The sequence below is a fragment of the Crinia signifera genome, chromosome 5 (genome assembly GCF_055691185.1).
Source record: "Crinia signifera chromosome 5, ASM5569118v1, whole genome shotgun sequence".
NCBI classification, from domain to species: Eukaryota; Metazoa; Chordata; class Amphibia; order Anura; family Myobatrachidae; genus Crinia; species Crinia signifera.
This window is the reverse complement of record NC_139221.1, coordinates 148119322-148137656: the sequence shown is the minus strand read 5'-3', so window position 1 is coordinate 148137656 and position 18335 is coordinate 148119322.

The following is an 18335-nucleotide window of genomic DNA, read 5'->3' as shown; positions in this document are numbered from 1 at the left end:
CCCTGGAAAGTGGAAACCCCCTTCTGAAAATCTTGCATTTGCCCCTGGTGCTTGTACAATGAAATATCGCATCACATCGCATTTGGTGCCATGCGATCCTATGTGATATTTCATTGTATAAACACTCCTGTGCAGTTAACATGGACATCACATCGCATAGCACTATAGATGGTACGCAATGCGATTTTCCTACGCAGAATAGCACACTAAGCTATATGCTTAGTGGGCGCCCTGCTAGGAAACAAGTACCAAACACTTCAATAATGGTCTTGTTCTTATCTTAGCCTGTCCCCCACTATTTATAATGCACTCACAGAAATGTTAATCTTTGGCAGACCCTCACACCTTCCTGCTTTCCATGTGCCACAACAACATAGTGAGAATCATAATGATGCAGAAATAGTTGTCCATTGTATTGAATGTGCCATCTGCACTGCTAGTGTAAAATACATGGCTGCCCAAACTTCCTCTGCTTTATACTTGCCTAATCTCCTGGAACTTGCAGGAGACTCTCCTTGTTTTAGGTGGTCTCCTGAGCCTTGGAAGAGGCCAGCATTATCCTGTTATGTCTGCAGCAGAGTTCCTACAATAGAACCAAGTGCATGAATCAGTAGCCAACACATTGACCATCAGCCAGCGCACGCTGAAGGCATATAATATTAGACATCCTTATGGCATCCAAAAAATACACATATACAAAATAAGGCTGACATTTATTTAGTCGTCATTGATACCAGCTTAGTCCAGATGACAATTTCAGTTCTACATTAATTTTTGCAGTAAGCAAACTGTTCTCAAATATAGCCTCAACCACTATGCAGTAGCAACATACACTGGTGTTTTATTTATCTGGCTGATCTATTTCCAAAGAGACAAATAAAAATAGCTAACCAGCTATAGATGCTCCAACACATCTACATAGGTTTAAGTAGTGGAAGATCGCTCATTATTGGTTTGTATTACACAGGACATGCTAGTAAGCCAAAAGAGGGCACTATTTTGGCATATATGATAACCATTTCAGAGCCATAAATAGACATTTTGGTGTCCTGTACCAGGAAGAGAATGTGTGCCCCTTCATACACATTTAAAATAGGGACAGTGGCCTTGGTCTCATGGAGAAGGGGCATGGCAACACAATACTGTACACAGAGTAGTATTACACCATAGGAATATTGCACCTTGTACATTATGCCATATGGAAGTAGCGCCCCATACACATTATGCACACACACTGTCACACACAGTCAATGTAGTGCCTCTTACAACACAATAGTTAAAACCCTGATGACTACTTCAATAATACAATAAATAAAAGAAAGAACTTGGAGCATATACAGTACACTGTGCAGGGCAAATGGAAGAAACATGGAGAATCAGAAGCACCCTACAACAGGTACACTGTATATAGGGTGACCAACTTTCCAATGGGCCAACCCGGGACGGGGTCTGGGTCATTATGGTGTAGGTATCAAGTCCCAGACACAGACATACCCCTGAATCATATAAAACATAATAGACAGTGAGTGTTTATTATCTTCGAAACTCACACTGGCTGGCTGGCTGGAATCACACAATGGAGCTACTCCCAGCACGCGCCGCGGCGGCTGGCGGAGGTGGGACAGAGTGGGTCACGTGGGGGTGCGCCGTGGCTGGCCGGGCGGACATGACTTAAGTAGCTGCCACTGCTGACATCATTGCCAGGGCAGCGGGGGGCAGCCGCGGCGACTCATGGAGCTATGTATGCGGCGAATTCAGGCGAAAAGTATGTAAAGACTGTCTGTCGTTCAGAATTCAAATTGTTGGTGGATTGAAGGGCAGCCAGGGCTGGCCCTAGGCATAGGCATGGTAGGAAATTGCCTAGGGCAGCAGCCTATGCCTAGGGCCAGCCCTGGCTACCCTTCAATCCACCAACAATTTTAGTTAGTTAAAACCGTGACTTTCCACGTCCCGGGATGGGTTTGGCCGAGACGCGGGATTTTAGGAGTCAAAACCGTGACAGTCCTGGGCAAACCGGGACGGTTGGTCACCCTAACTGTATATATATGCTTATACAGAGCTGCTATGTTGTGCATAGAGAGACACACTACACATACATACAGAAAAATTACCCCCTGCTATTACAAGCACAGTATCCACTACAGGGATAGAGTGTCAGCTCATCAGTGCTAAAACAGGAAAACACTACTGATTCTAGCTGACAGAAAGAGACTGTGGGAATAAAGATGCCTGTACAGCGCTGTAGCAGCAGCAGCAGCTGGGTGAAGTCTTTCTGACTGGCCACCTCCGTTTTCCACATCAAGCATGGACATTGAGACTACATCTTGGGGGCCTAACATTCAGGGTATCATGCGCACACTTTTTGAACCAGCCACACCTCACTCAACCAAATGTCCTGCAAGCCCCTACTAGAAACTTTGCTCCATATATACTGAGTCCACCGTCTCAAGCTGGATCTTCTGGCACGGCCCAGCTCTAAGTGAGAAAGCGAAGAGACCTCTTCCTCTTGGCAGGACATATAGCAGTTCACGGTACAACTCAGTTGCCTCCTCAGTCCTGGAACTCACCTCACCAAGGTGGAAGTCTGGGGATTGCATGGAAGAAGCTAGATGTGCTCGGCAAGTGGAGATGGTCCCCAGCTCTGCCCCCAGGTTATCTACGCTGTGTACAGTGCAATGCATGTTTAACACTAGTAAAGGCCCTGACAAGTGTCAACATAAAACATTTCCAACAATTAAATACATTTCTCTTAAGTTCAAAAATGATAGCGACAATATGGTTGGTTACTTCAGGCAACACCTTCATTGGTTCTCTCTATTAGGTTGTATAATCATCTCTATTTCTGTATAACATACCAGAGAGATATGCAATGAGATTACTAGATATAATTGCTAATAAATGCTAATTGCACGTTGCTTTATCAATTTATTGGCTTACACAAGGTGTTTGCAATAAGGGGTTTATTTAGACAAAAAAGGATACAAACATGTTTTCCCTCATCACCCTGTAATAAGCCAGTAAAAGAGCTGGCAATCTACATGTACACAAAATGCAGCAGGCTCAGCTACATACGTTAGCACATATACAGCATCAGCCACCTGCCAAGTCTTTACTTGTCTAGATAAACCCCTCCCTTGCAAGCACCTGTGTAAGCCAATAATTAGATTGAATAACTTGCATTTTGTATATCACTAGATATAAATGCTGCCAGATGATGTTCAACTAAGTGCTGGCCGATGGCAATGAATACTGTGCTTGTCAAATTATGAGATTTTAGTTTTCAAAATGGATCAGTTTATCTTTTATTTTGAGTTTACTCTGCAATGATGATATGACTAATATCTGGGCAGTCAATGTCAGCTAAATGTGTCAGACCAGCGTTTTATCTGATAGGCCACCAGAAATCGTCGCCATACAAGTGATATCCCACGGTGCATGGCCAATTGATATCTGGGGTGACATTTAATGGGGTACGATTTTTTGTAGGATTCTTAAATCGCACATTATTGCATTTTCCATCTGTGAAAATTTGTCAGATTTAGCTTACCTTAAAAAGAAGTTAACCAGCACTGTTTATTAGTAACAGCAGTATATATTATATCAATGGAATGGGGTGAAGTTTAAGGGGTTATTCAGGTTGATTCGCAAGGCTCCGAATTTGCAGCCTTGCGAGTCCACCAAACTCCGCCCGGCGAACGCACCCCCCCCCCCCCCCCCCGCCGCCCCAGCAATGTGCGGCTTCGCCCGCACAGCAGCGAATGGATGTTTTGCATAAACATCCATTCGCTTTGCTGGGGTGTCCGCCCACATCATTCCATGGTCACCGACCATCAAATGATATTTAGCGTGCACGCATATATAAGTGACTTTTGAGTTACTTACATTTGCGTGCACGCTGGCGTGATATGGGCGGGCAGCTGACATCCGGTGATGTCAGCTACCCGGCCCACACACCCACGTTACTGCCTCATTACCATGAGAATGCCCAGCGTTCTCATGGGAACGCCCATGGAACGCTGGGCGTTCCCATATGGTAATGGGCAAGCCCGGCCCCCCCGCCCATCTCCGCCCCCCCCCTCGCTGCCATGGGTGCGTGCCCCCGGCGACCCGAAAGGTCGCCGTGGGTGCACGCACCATATACCTGCACATGCGCAGATGGCCAACTGAATAAGGCCCACAGTGTGTTATGTGTGAAGAATGTACTTATCCTATTGTATTTCGTTCGTCCACCCACCTATTTTTAGTATGTTAACTCTTATGAGCAGGGCCCTCCTTCCTCACGTACTCACCATACCTCATTACCTCACCTGTGCTCCTGTCCTGTTCTTCCCTTCCTCTACTTCATCTTCAGTCTCCTTGACAATTTTGACACCTACTTCTGAACTGATGCTGATTTTAGTTCTACCAGCTATACCCCTATTTATACTGTATCTTTCTACACACCCTGTACGTTACCTTGTAATTTGTTTTTTTTGTTTGCTATGTATGGCGCTGCGGACACTTTGCGGCGCCTTATAAATAAACGTACTACTACTACTAGTGTTTTGTATTATATATGAATCAGGAATCATTAGTCTAGTGAACGTTATGGAGGGGAGTCAACAAAACACTCTAAATTGGCCAAAATAGTTATTTATTTAATATATCACTATCTCCCCATGGGTGTGGATTATTAGATAGACAGTGTCTAGAGCAGGCATTCCCAGCCACGGTCCTCAAGGCACACCAACAGTGCATGTTTTGTAGATATCCAGGCTTGAGCACAGGTGACTTAATTAGCATCTGAGGGATTCTGATTAAACCATCTGTGCTGAAGCCTGGTACTGTTGGTGTGCCTTGAGGACCGTGGTTGGGAATGCCTGGTCTAGATAGACAGTCAATAGGTTTACCCCCAAAAGATTGACATGCAATAGGTCCACAGGGTCAACAGATTGACAGAGTTAGACCCCCAATTAGTGTAACGAATAACCTCGCTGCGCTTGCCCTGCTTTCGATTTGGTGCCTCGCTGCGCTCAGCACACTATTATATTCTCCCTCTATGCCAACATGGACGGTGAAGTAAGGTCAAGCTGGTTGAAAAAAAAATCATGAAAAATCATGTCGCCCCTGGCACATATTTTTTTCATGTTGACATTTTGACCCTGTCGACATATTGCAGTGGGTGAGTGACTATGATGATGCCATCATTCATGTGTTCCATAGCATGAACAGCCTCCTAACACTTGCAGTGGTGTAGCTACTGTAGGTGCCACAGTGCCCGGAGCAAGGACATGCCCCCCCCCCCCCCATTTGTAGTAGGCGGGGCACTTGCGCTGCAAAAAGGGGTGGGGCCTATCATTATACCACACTGTAATGCCCATTGCACATTTTAGAGAACTTTGTAATACCCATTACACATAAAGCAACATGCCGTAATGCCAATTACACATAAGGCCACACATGATGCCCATTACATACTATATAACAAACCGTAATTCCCATTACACATTTGACACATAAGTGCCACTTGCCTACATGCTCATTGCTAGGAACTTGCCTGATGCCAGGGGCTTCATGCTCGATGCCAAGGGGGACTGAAATAGGTCGTTGCCAAGGGGGACTGAAATTAGCTCGTTGTCAAGGCAGCAGCAGTCAGCCTCCTCCTCCAGCAGGCTACAGGCAGCCAGCGCTTGGGATGGAGACTAGTGATGACGCTGCTGCACGGAGGAGGGAGTGTAGCTGGGGCAGGGGAGTGTGCTCCTGATTTCTTCTGCGCTGCCCAGCCGGCTCGTCATCACAACCGACTGAGCCGAGCAGCAGCAGCTTCAGGGAGGACATGGGGAAGACTATCCGTGACATGACATCATTGGGTTGCAGGTGGCAGCAGCCGAGCGGGTGGGTGGGCAGGCAGGCAATGGGCAGGGCAGCCGCAGCACCTAGACGCAGGCTGAGGGCGGCTGAGGAAAATTAAGCAAGTCCAGACTCCTGACTCATGGCCCGCGGTTAATTTGTGGAGGGGGGGTGGATGCGCTGCCGCCGCCCTGCACCCCTTCAGCGGCCAAAGCGTGTGCTCTACTGGCTCCGTCCTCCCCACACCCCTGGGCACTTGAGCCCCACAGTAACAAAAATGGGAGTTTGCCTCAATTCATGATACCACACCCCCTCTTCCAGATGTATTGCTTTGCCGTGCAGACTACAGTTACTCCACACCCAGTGGCGCACGCAGGGGGTATCTGAGTACCCAGAAACTCTGCAGCAGTCTAAGGGCCCTAGGCTGAATGCTGAGGGTCCCCTCTTTCCATGGGTACAAGAATTTTAAAAATCGGTCCTGGGGAACTGGAGATATCTGACTTCAAAGCAGTGGTCCCCATCCAAGCCTGTTAATTGCTCTTCACAGTCAGATATTTCGAGTTTTTCTGAGGGTATATTCCAAAAGCTGGGACTCTCCCATTTTGATGAACTCTAGTAGCTTGTCTCTACTGTGCCCAGATGTCTCTAATGTGACCATTTCTTGTTGTACCTATTGCCTTTGGGGGATGGTGTATCCCCTTCCATGGTAAAGTGGGCTGCACCCTTTTAATTTATTGCGCTCAGAAATCCACAATATCCTGTTGCCAAAAGTTCCATTTCTACTGTGCCCAGAACCAGAGATATCAGCCTTCAAGCAGCTGGTTCCTGCTCCAGCTCCACACACCTGGTATGTAGTTTTATATGCTCGTTGGCAGATTGCTCTGCCTCCTGAACTCTGATCCCCTAGTCCCCAGTACCATTTGGTAGGTGGGATTCTCTAGTTTTTAATTCCATTAAAAGCTAAGAAATCTAGTTCCCAGAACTGGAGATATCTGCAGTCAAGTAAGCTGTCCTCCCACCAGAAAATTATGAATAATAAGCCCACTCCACTATACACCCCTCCTCTGTGTATTAAACATCCCCTACCACCATGGAAGTTATGTATCAGGACCCCTTCATTCAGCCCAATGCCCCCTTCTCATACCTCATCTCCCACCATCTATGCAGTAAAGAGATAATTAGTGGAAATTACTGATCCAGTCCCTACATGCTGAGCGGTTGATATAATACCCCCTCGGGACATCAAAGCATCCCCCAACCCTACCGCTGGAGGATCGGTAGGGGCCCCAATACATTGCTATGCCCAGGGGTCTATACTGCTGTTATGTATGTGTGTGTGTGTGTGTATATATATATATATATATATATATATATATACAGTGTGTTTGCATATATATGTTTACATATATATATATATATATATACATATCTTTTTTATTATTATTAATATTATTATTATTAATTTACATTTGGTCTATCTATAATACTTTAACTGACCCGGCATATACTGGGTCACCTAAGTGCCCATCTCCGTGCTTTGCTCCGCCCCTCTCTGGAAACCCCCTTCTGAAAATCCTGTGTTTGCCCCTGACACCGGGTGTCCAAACAGGTAAGGACGCTGCTACACACATGCACATTGCATGGAAAGGCTGCCATGATTAAAAATATAATTTTTTAAATAGATAAATGTATTATAAAAAATATAGTATTACCACCGAAAAATCGCCCCTTAAAAATAAATTCTCACTTCAGTAACAATAATATATCGTGATGTTAATAATAATGAGCAGCAGTCCTCAAAATTGCACTAGTGTTAGTGCAAAAAGATGGTCAAGTCCAGAGTCTGGATAATATCCTGGACTCAGAACTCACACAGCGAAATACAAAGTACCCAGAGGGAAATGTGAAGGCTGCACTGATTAATGAAAAATATATACAATATCCAATACACCATGGAGGGAGCACATGTATAGCAAAAGGATGGAGACTGTTTCAAAAAGAGTTAATCAAACACAATTTCTTGTACATAAAATAAATATATATATAATAATTAAAATACTTGTTAATTAAAGTGGCCACCTATAAGATCAAATATATATTATTAGCACATAGTATACTGCTAATTAACATGTACACATTTTTAAGAACAAATGACAGAATAAATAACTTTGAATTCACGGGTCGTATATAGCTTTAAATTTGGGTATATAAACTGCAGACTTTGCCCTCCAAAAGGGCTTTTTCAAAGCCCTTTTTCTTTGAAAAAGCCCTTTTGGAGGGCGAAAAGCGTTAGAAGCCACCAGCTACCCAGCTAACCAGCTTACCACTTGCATGCAAGCAAAATTTTGGATACCAGCTGCCGACTGCCACATCTGCCATCCTCACCTTGTGCAAAGTATTCCATCTGCCAGCCCCCAATCCACCGCCCATTGTGACTTGTGGAGAATGCCAACAGGAGCAGGTACAAGCACCCGTGGGTGAGAGACATGGTACCGCTTTACAGGACCCAGCATCACCGGCAGCGTGAGTGAAAGACACGCGTACCGGCAACAACTCCGAGGCTCCTCCGTCAGTCTCCTTCAGACGGGACACTCCACATTCACACATTGCACAGGACTCCACCGCACAGCAGCACAGGTGATGCACGTGCATACCATGATCTGACATATTTATTGTCTAAAAGACTGTACTACAAAGTAACAACTATCATTGCACAAAAAAACTGTTTATTGTGGCCCGGCAACATCTTAAATATCTAAAGCGGCAAACTGTCCATATATGCAAGTCTGCAGTTTATATACCCAAATTTAAAGCTATATACGACCCGTGAATTCAAAGTTATTTATTCTGTAATTTGTTCTTTAAAATGTGTACATGTTAATTAACAGTATACTATGTGCTAATAATATATATTTGATCTTATAGGTGGCCACCTTAATTAACAAGTATTTTATTTATTATATATATATATATATATATATATATATATATATATATATATAGTAATGGTTGTTGGAAGCAGCACCACCGCCAAACGTGTAACTGTAAGGGTGCCGGTCTAGAGACTCCACTGTGCAGAATCCCAATAATAGACGCAGGTGGCCGCACTCCCAATAAGTAGTCAGGATACAGGTATCTTGTGAATAACGTTTCGAGGTCTTTATTACCTCTTCATCAGACTCAAATAAACAGTGTAATACAAGTGATATTTATACTCACAATACCCCACAGCACGACCCACCGGGCGCGGGAGCGGCAGCCGGCGTCTTCCGCATCCGTCATCACTGAGCGTCGTATGACGTCACTACGCTCAGGCGTAGAGGCGGTCCGACGGACCGGCGGCTCCGTTACCACGGTGGATGGCCATTCGTTCCTTGATGGTACGGTCCGTCTTACCGACGTAACCGTACCCACACGGGCAGGTTAACAGGTAGACCACGAATTTAGTGGTGCATGTCAACCTGTGTTTAATAAAATATTTTTTGCCCGAAAAAGGATGGCAAAAAAATTGGGAGGCAGTCATGGATCTACAGGTGAGGCACCCTAAACACCTGTAACAACCATTCTTAAGGGACAAAAAATTCCCTGAGTGGACCTGGCTGCTAGTCACCCCCGATATGTCGGTGTGGACCACCCAATCAAAAATATTTCTGCCCCTCTGATAACATGGCATCTTTGTTCAGTAAGGCCTATTTTGGGGTCAGAGGTGACAATGGGCCACCATTTCTTAGATTTTTTACTAATTTCATTACTTTGAGCATTGTAATGGTTGACCCAAGGCATACGGTCACCAGTGGTCTTGCGGGGGTGTACTATGAGCAAATCACCTCTACTTTTGGACATGGCTTTTTCTCTAGCAGAGAGTATCAAAGATTTATCATAGCCACGTTCCTCAGATTTTTGTGACATTTTGTCCATTTGACTTATGGTAGCCTGGTCAGAGTTGCATATCCTCCTGACTCGCAAAAATTGCGAGTAGGGCAACCTATACTTCAGCGGTTTAGGGTGGAAGCTATTTGCATGAAGTATGGTGTTGCGATCTGTGGTCTTAGTAAACAGATCGGTGGAAATGTGACCATCATGTACAGACACCTGTACATCCAAGAAATTAACAATAGATGGGTGTATACAGTGTGTAAGCTTGACCGGACTGCCAGACATATTGTGCTCATTCAGGTGTTTCTCAAGTAGCGGCACAGGCCCCGACCAGATGAAAAACAGGTCATCGATGTACCTGGCGTACGCCATGATGTTTTCACGCATGCCAGGGACATCCAGGAAAATTTCACGTTCCGCCTGCAGCATGTAGGAGTTAGCGTACGATGGGGCCACATTGGACCCCATCGCACACCCCGACAGCTGCAGGTAGAACCCTCCATCGTAAATGAAGTAGTTGTGTGTAAGTAACAAGTTTAACAACTCCAAGACAAGCTCTATAGGGGGACCACAGTATAAGGGATTACCCCTAAGTAATTTATCCATTGCATGTAAACCATCGGCATTAGGAATAATGGTGTACAAGCTTGTAATATCTAAGCTCACGAGTACACTGCCTGTAGGTACACAATCAATAGAGGCAAGCAAGTTGAGGAATGCAGTGGTGTCCCTGATATGTCCAGGAGAGGCAGTAATGCACGGTTGAATCAATGCATCCAAGTATACTGACAAGGCCTGAAAGAGCGACCCCCTGGCTGAGATTATAGGCCTGCCAGGGGGGTCTATCAGGCTCTTGTGCACCTTAGGAAGGGTATATAAAATAGCCACCACAGGGTTTTTTGGGAGCAATGCCTCCGCCAATTTCTGGTCAATACTGCCCGATACTACAGCCGTAGTCAGAATGGCCTGAAGCTTCATACTGAACTGATCAGTCGGGTCCCTTGATAGTTTACAGTAGACCTTTGTATCCGATAACTGGCGTACGATTTCACTCTTATACTGGTCAATGTCCTGAATAACTATCGCCCCGCCTTTGTCTGCGGGGCGTATGACAACATTGTTGTATGATGATAAATCACGCAGAGCTTGAAATTCTGCAGTGCTCAGGTTGCCAGACGAGTGTTGCATTGGTTGAGGCTGGATGTCATTGTCAAGCATGTTACTGAAAGTCTTAATAGACGTGTTATACGACACTGGGTCGAATGTCGACCGTGGTATGACTTTTTTCAATTGAGTGGGCAAAGGATTGGTCTCAGGAGGTTGGGGATTGTTGTAGAAATGTTCCTTTAATTTAAGTTGTCGTTGTAAACGATATTTCTCAACTTCCCACTTGAGCTCGTTGAGTCCTGTGGAAGGAACAAACGACAGACCCCTGTTGAGGACCTTGGACTCTGCTTCTGATAAAATATGTGATGATAAATTTATCACCGTGGACTTCTGTTGCGATTCAGAGGTGGGCGTCCCACCTTGCCCCGACCTCTGCCTTTGCCTGTAGCCGCCACGGCGGGTATACCTGCGCCTGCGGTGTCTCCCGACTGGGAGGTCTGAACCCCTAAAGGGGACTGACCGCGGATGTTCTAGTCATAGAGGAATCTGGACGGGAGCTGGCGGTAGTCCGGAGTAAAATTGCAGAATTTGAACTGCAGCATAAACAATCATTTGAAACGGACACCAATCCCAATTGGATTGAAAAGCTATCCCAACAGATGTCTGCATATAAAAGGGATTTAATTGCATTCAAAAAGCAGAAACTACAAAAAGTAAACAATGATTATGAGAATAATCAGGATCACAACTGGGTACATGGTGGACGCCCTGATATCTCGTTCAGGAATCGTGAGAGGGGCCCGAACAGGAGACGGTGGAAACCCCCCCAGGAGCATGGTTCATCCTATGAGGCCATAACCTCAAGTGACTCTGATGCCGCACCAATGTCACATAACATCCGCGGTCAGTCCCCTTTAGGGGTTCAGACCTCCCAGTCGGGAGACACCGCAGGCGCAGGTATACCCGCCGTGGCGGCTACAGGCAAAGGCAGAGGTCGGGGCAAGGTGGGACGCCCACCTCTGAATCGCAACAGACGTCCACGGTGATAAATTTATCATCACATATTTTATCAGAAGCAGAGTCCAAGGTCCTCAACAGGGGTCTGTCGTTTGTTCCTTCCACAGGACTCAACGAGCTCAAGTGGGAAGTTGAGAAATATCGTTTACAACGACAACTTAAATTAAAGGAACATTTCTACAACAATCCCCAACCTCCTGAGATCAATCCTTTGCCCACTCAATTGAAAAAAGTCATACCACGGTCGACATTCGACCCAGTGTCGTATAACACGTCTATTAAGACTTTCAGTAACATGCTTGACAATGACATCCAGCCTCAACCAATGCAACACTCGTCTGGCAACCTGAGCACTGCAGAATTTCAAGCTCTGCGTGATTTATCATCATACAACAATGTTGTCATACGCCCCGCAGACAAAGGCGGGGCGATAGTTATTCAGGACATTGACCAGTATAAGAGTGAAATCGTACGCCAGTTATCGGATACAAAGGTCTACTGTAAACTATCAAGGGACCCGACTGATCAGTTCAGTAGGAAGCTTCAGGCCATTCTGACTACGGCTGTAGTATCGGGCAGTATTGACCAGAAATTGGCGGAGGCATTGCTCCCAAAAAACCCTGTGGTGGCTATTTTATATACCCTTCCTAAGGTGCACAAGAGCCTGATAGACCCCCCTGGCAGGCCTATAATCTCAGCCAGGGGGTCGCTCTTTCAGGCCTTGTCAGTATACTTGGATGCATTGATTCAACCGTGCATTACTGCCTCTCCTGGACATATCAGGGACACCACTGCATTCCTCAACTTGCTTGCCTCTATTGATTGTGTACCTACAGGCAGTGTACTCGTGAGCTTAGATATTACAAGCTTGTACACCATTATTCCTAATGCCGATGGTTTACATGCAATGGATAAATTACTTAGGGGTAATCCCTTATACTGTGGTCCCCCTATAGAGCTTGTCTTGGAGTTGTTAAACTTGTTACTTACACACAACTACTTCATTTACGATGGAGAGTTCTACCTGCAGCTGTCGGGGTGTGTGATGGGGTCCAATGTGGCCCCATCATACGCTAACTCCTACATGCTGCAGGCGGAATGTGAAATTTTCCTGGATGTCCCTGGCGTGCGTGAAAACATCATGGCGTACGCCAGGTACATCGATGACCTGTTTTTCATCTGGTCGGGGCCTGTGCCGCTACTTGAGAAACACCTGAATGAGCACAATATGTCTGGCAGTCCGGTCAAGCTTACACACTGTATACACCCATCTATTGTTAATTTCTTGGATGTACAGGTGTCTGTACATGATGGTCACATTTCCACCGATCTGTTTACTAAGACCACAGATCGCAACACCATACTTCATGCAAATAGCTTCCACCCTAAATCGCTGAAGTATGGGTTGCCCTACTCGCAATTTTTGCGAGTCAGGAGGATATACAGCTCTGACCAGGCTACCATAAGTCAAATGGACAAAATGTCACAAACATTTGAGGAACGTGGCTATGATAAATCTTTGATACTCTCTGCTAGAGAAAAAGCCATGTCCAAAAGTAGAGGTGATTTGCTCATAGTACACCCCCGCAAGACCACTGGTGACCGTATGCCTTGGGTCAACCATTACAATGCTCAAAGTAATGAAATTAGTAAAAAATCTAAGAAATGGTGGCCCATTGTCACCTCTGACCCCAAAATAGGCCTTACTGAACAAAGACTGATGCCATGTTATCAGAGGGGCAGAAATATTTTTGATTGGGTGGTCCACACCGACATATCGGGGGTGACTAGCAGCCAGGTCCACTCAGGGAATTTTTTGTCCCGTAAGAATGGTTGTTACAGGTGTTTAGGGTGCCTCACCTGTAGATCCATGACTGCCTCCCAATTTTTTTGCCATCCTTTTTCGGGCAAAAAATATTTTATTAAACACAGGTTGACATGCACCACTAAATTCGTGGTCTACCTGTTAACCTGCCCGTGTGGGTACGGTTACGTCGGTAAGACGGACCGTACCATCAAGGAACGAATGGCCAACCACCGGCACTCGATCAAGAATGCGATCGACAGTATGGTCAGTGACCAGCCGGTGGCTCGCCACTTCATGCAGGCCTCTCATGGGGTATCTGCACTCCGTTTCATTCTGATTGACCATATCCCAGCAACCATCAGGCGGGGCGACAGGTCCCTTAAATTAATGAGGTGCGAAACAGCCTGGAACCACCGTTTGGGCACGTTATCCCCACGGGGGCTTAATAAACATCTTGGTCTTCGCTGCTTTCTTTGATATTGATCATATCTGTAAATTGAGCTACTTAGCGTGATTATTATATTTCGCTTAAGCTAAATTACTGAATGTTTTTTGCTGACTCCCGCTTTGTTTAGCTCTATTCTTGGCATGCCAGCTGTTTTTAAATCTTTTTGTACCTTTTTCCATTCACTTTGGTGACTGTATATCTGTCTGTGTTTTGTTTACAGATCTCCGTGGTAACGGAGCCGCCGGTCCGTCGGACCGCCTCTACGCCTGAGCGTAGTGATGTCATACGACGCTCAGTGATGACGGATGCGGAAGACGCCGGCTGCCGCTCCCGCGCCCGGTGGGTCGTGCTGTGGGGTATTGTGATTATAAATATCACTTGTATTACACTGTTTATTTGAGTCTGATGAAGAGGTAATAAAGACCTCGAAACGTTATTTACAAGATACCTGTATCCTGACTACTTATTGGGAGTGCGGCCACCTGCGTCTATATATATATATATATATATATATATATATATATATATATATATATATATATATATATTTATTTTATGTAAAATAAATTGTATTTGATTAACTCTTTTTGAAAAAGTCTCCATCCTTTTGCTACAGTATACATGTGCTCCCCTCCATGGTGTATTGGATATTGTATATATTTTTCATTAATCAGCGCAGCCTTCACATTTCCCTCTGGGTTCTTTGCAAAAAATATAGTGCCCCTGTCGATATCAGCACTACTATCTAAAAGATAGAATGTCGATATGCAGGGCAAATGCATGGCTGTTCCGACATCGACAGCCCTATCCCCACAGCAGGACAAGAGCTGTCCATGCCCGTGGCGACCGCCAGCTCTGGGATGTATAGGGGATATTGCGAAAATAGCAAGATCTCGCACATGCTCAGTGAGTCGGAGGGTGGCGGGAGACAAATACAACAGCAGGAGCCGATAAAACAGCTGAAGAGGGATGACACTGATCACATTGATCACCAGTCAGGTGAGAAAACACACTCCCTTATCAGCACTACAATGCTTAATACAATAAGCCATTACGAGTACCTGCGTCACCACGATAATTCCACTAAATATACTTTCAAGCATTTTCACTTATGTAACACTTTTTAACCCCTAGCTATTGCTTCTTTCTTATTAATCCACTAATACTTTAGCAATTCACTTGTGCGCTGCCCCGAGGTGACTGGCTTTGGCTGGCTTTTTGGGGTGCTGCGCCCCAGGTTCAAACTTAGTATTAGGGACCCACCAGAACATTTATGAAGTTACCTTGACGTGGTTGGTGGGCTAGTATTTTTTGACCAATAAATATTCCACAAACCATTGTAAGCTTGCAGCAGGGCCCTCCTACCTCCATTCCTGCCTGTTTTTTACTCAATTTGATCTATCGCTGTCTACAATTGTAACAGTGGCGTAACAATAGCACTGCAGCCCCCGCGGTCTCGGGGAGGCGCAGTGTAAGTGCGGGCGCCGGGTGGCTGCGGTGCTATTGTAATGCCCCCCCCATATGCACCGCAGCTTTACCTGTCAGCGCTGTGGTGGTCCCGGCTCCCGTCCTGACTTCATTCTGAGCCTATGGAGACGGACCATTATAAAATGTCCGCCCCCATATAGCAGACAAAACTGTCTGCTGTATGGGGGCAGACATTTTGTGATGGTCCGTTCTTCATATCAGAATGAAGCCAGGACGGGAGCCGGGACCACCGCAGCGCTGACAGGCATCCCAGCTCCCACCCGCACCGATGACAGCCCGGCCCCCACCCGCTGCCCGCATCGCCGGACTCCTGAGTATGTAAGTATGGCTGATGGGCGAGCGGGCGGGGGGGGAACCAGAAACTTTTGGCGGGGGTGCTCAATATTTGAAGTTGCGCCACTGAATTGTAAAGTGCAAAATAATTTGCTGTGCTATATAAGAAACTATAATCAAGTAAAGAAACCCCCCTCCAACCATCTCCTGTCATCATACTCAGCCGGTAGCATGGCAGTTGGGAACTGATTGGCTGGTACATAGGGCCGGATTAAGGGAGGGGGGATGGCTCTCCTCTGCATTGCCTGCTGCTTTCCTCCTCTGTGGCTGCTGGCTGCCATGCCTGTCACACTGTAGAACAGGAAGCGGCGCCGGCTCTCAACCCCCTGTGACAGCATTATCAGTGGCAGGAACTGAAAAGGGGAGGAGCTACACGAGATGGAGGTGATGGAGCTACATGGGAGCAAGGTGAATAGGAAGAGAGGATGAGCTGCTAGCCAGCATTAGGTAAATACAGCGTGGAGAGAGTTTTGTCAACGGCAGCTGTGGGCATTATGTATAAGCAGTGCTTCTACTGTCAGAAGATGTGGGCGTTATGTATAAGAAGTACTTCTACTTTCGGCAACTATGGGCATTACCTGTCAGCAGCACTACTACTGTTGGCAGCTGTGGGCATTATGTATAAGCAGCGCTTCTACTGTAGGCAGCTGTGGACGTTATGTATAGGCAGCGCTACTATTGTCAGCAGCTGTGAGCGTTATGTATAAGCAGTGCTACTACTGTCGGCAGCTGTGGGAATCATGTATAAGCAGTGCTACTACTGTTGGCAGCTGTGGGCGTTATGTATAAGCAATGCTACTACTGTTGGTAGCTGTGGGCGTTACGTATAATCAGTACTACTACTGTCGGCAGCTGTGGATGTTAGGGGCGCAACTCCCAGAGGCAACGGAGGCTCTAGACTCCATGCTCCAAGCCGTGAAGGGGCACCTGCATGTAAAGCAGCACCTGTGTGGCACACTTGTAATTAATTGGCTCTATACCAGGAGCCCTGCTAACATCTGCAATTGGGGATAGGGCGGCTACTCCGGGCGACTGAGATGAACTTACACCCCTGTGTGGGCGTTATGTATAAGCAGTGCTACTACTGTCGGCAGCTGTGGGCGTTATGTATAAGCATACTACTGTCGGCAGCTGTGGGCATTATGTATAAGTAGCGCTACTACGGTCAGCAACTGTGGACATAGGCCCTTATTCAGATCTGATCGGAGTACAAATTTGTTTCTCAAAGTGGTCAAAACAATGTGCACTGCAGGTGGGGCAGATGTAACATCTATAGAGAGAGTTACATTTGTGTGAGTTATTTTGTTTCTGTGCAGGGTACATACTGGCTGCATTATTTTTACACTGCAATTTAGATTTCAGTTTCAACACACCCCACCCAAATTTAACTCTCCCTGCGTATGTTATATCTGCCCCACCTGCAGTGCACATGGTTTTCCCATTTTGAAAACAAATTTGTACTGCGATCAGAACTGAATAAGGGCCATAATGCAAAGCTTCCACTGTCAGCAACCGTAGATGTAATGCAGCGTTTCTGCTGTCGACAACCTTGGTATTATGTATAAACAGAACTACTACTGTTGGCAACTGTGGGTGTAATGTATAAGCAGCGCTAACACTGTCGGCAACCGTGTGCGTAATGGAGCCCTTCTACTGTAGGCAACCAAAGACATTATGTATAATCAATGGTACTACTGTCAGCAACCATGAGCATTATGTATAAGAAGCACTTATAGTATCGGCGAACTTAGGCATTATGTATAAGCAGCACTTCTAATGACGGCATTATGGGCATCGTGTGTAAGCGGCGTTACTAATGTCAGTATTTTGTGTATAAGCGGCTCTACTTCTATGGGCATTATGCATGTCACTATGGTGGGCATTTTGTGTGTAAGTGGCACTACTACTGTGGGCATTATGTGTATATGGGGTGCAAATACTGTGGACATTCTGGAGGTCATTCTGGTCGCTAAGCAGCGGTAGTTCGTTACGAGCCTTATAGTGCCACTCAGCGATTATGCGCACAGCACTGTGAATGGATGTATATGCTAATCATCCATTCACAGGCCAGCGTGCGGGCCCGAAATCATTTAATGGTCATCGACCATCAAATGATTTCTACAGTGCTCGCAAATCTAAGTCAGTCTCTGCTGACTTAGACTTGCGGCGTCCTACTTTGAGAGCTGGGTGGGCAGCTGACATCCGGTTACATCAGCTGCCCACCCCCGGAAGCCAGGTACCCATGTGCATTCGCATGGGGACACACCTAGCATTTTCATGGATGTGCGCAGGAATGCCCCTTGCCCGCCTCCAATACGCCCCCCCCCCCCCCTTGTGAGTGCCACGGAGACTATGAAAGGCTCTGAAGGCATCCACACTGCAGGCCTGCACATGCGCAGTGCTAAAACATTGGTCCCCAGTGCGAACAAG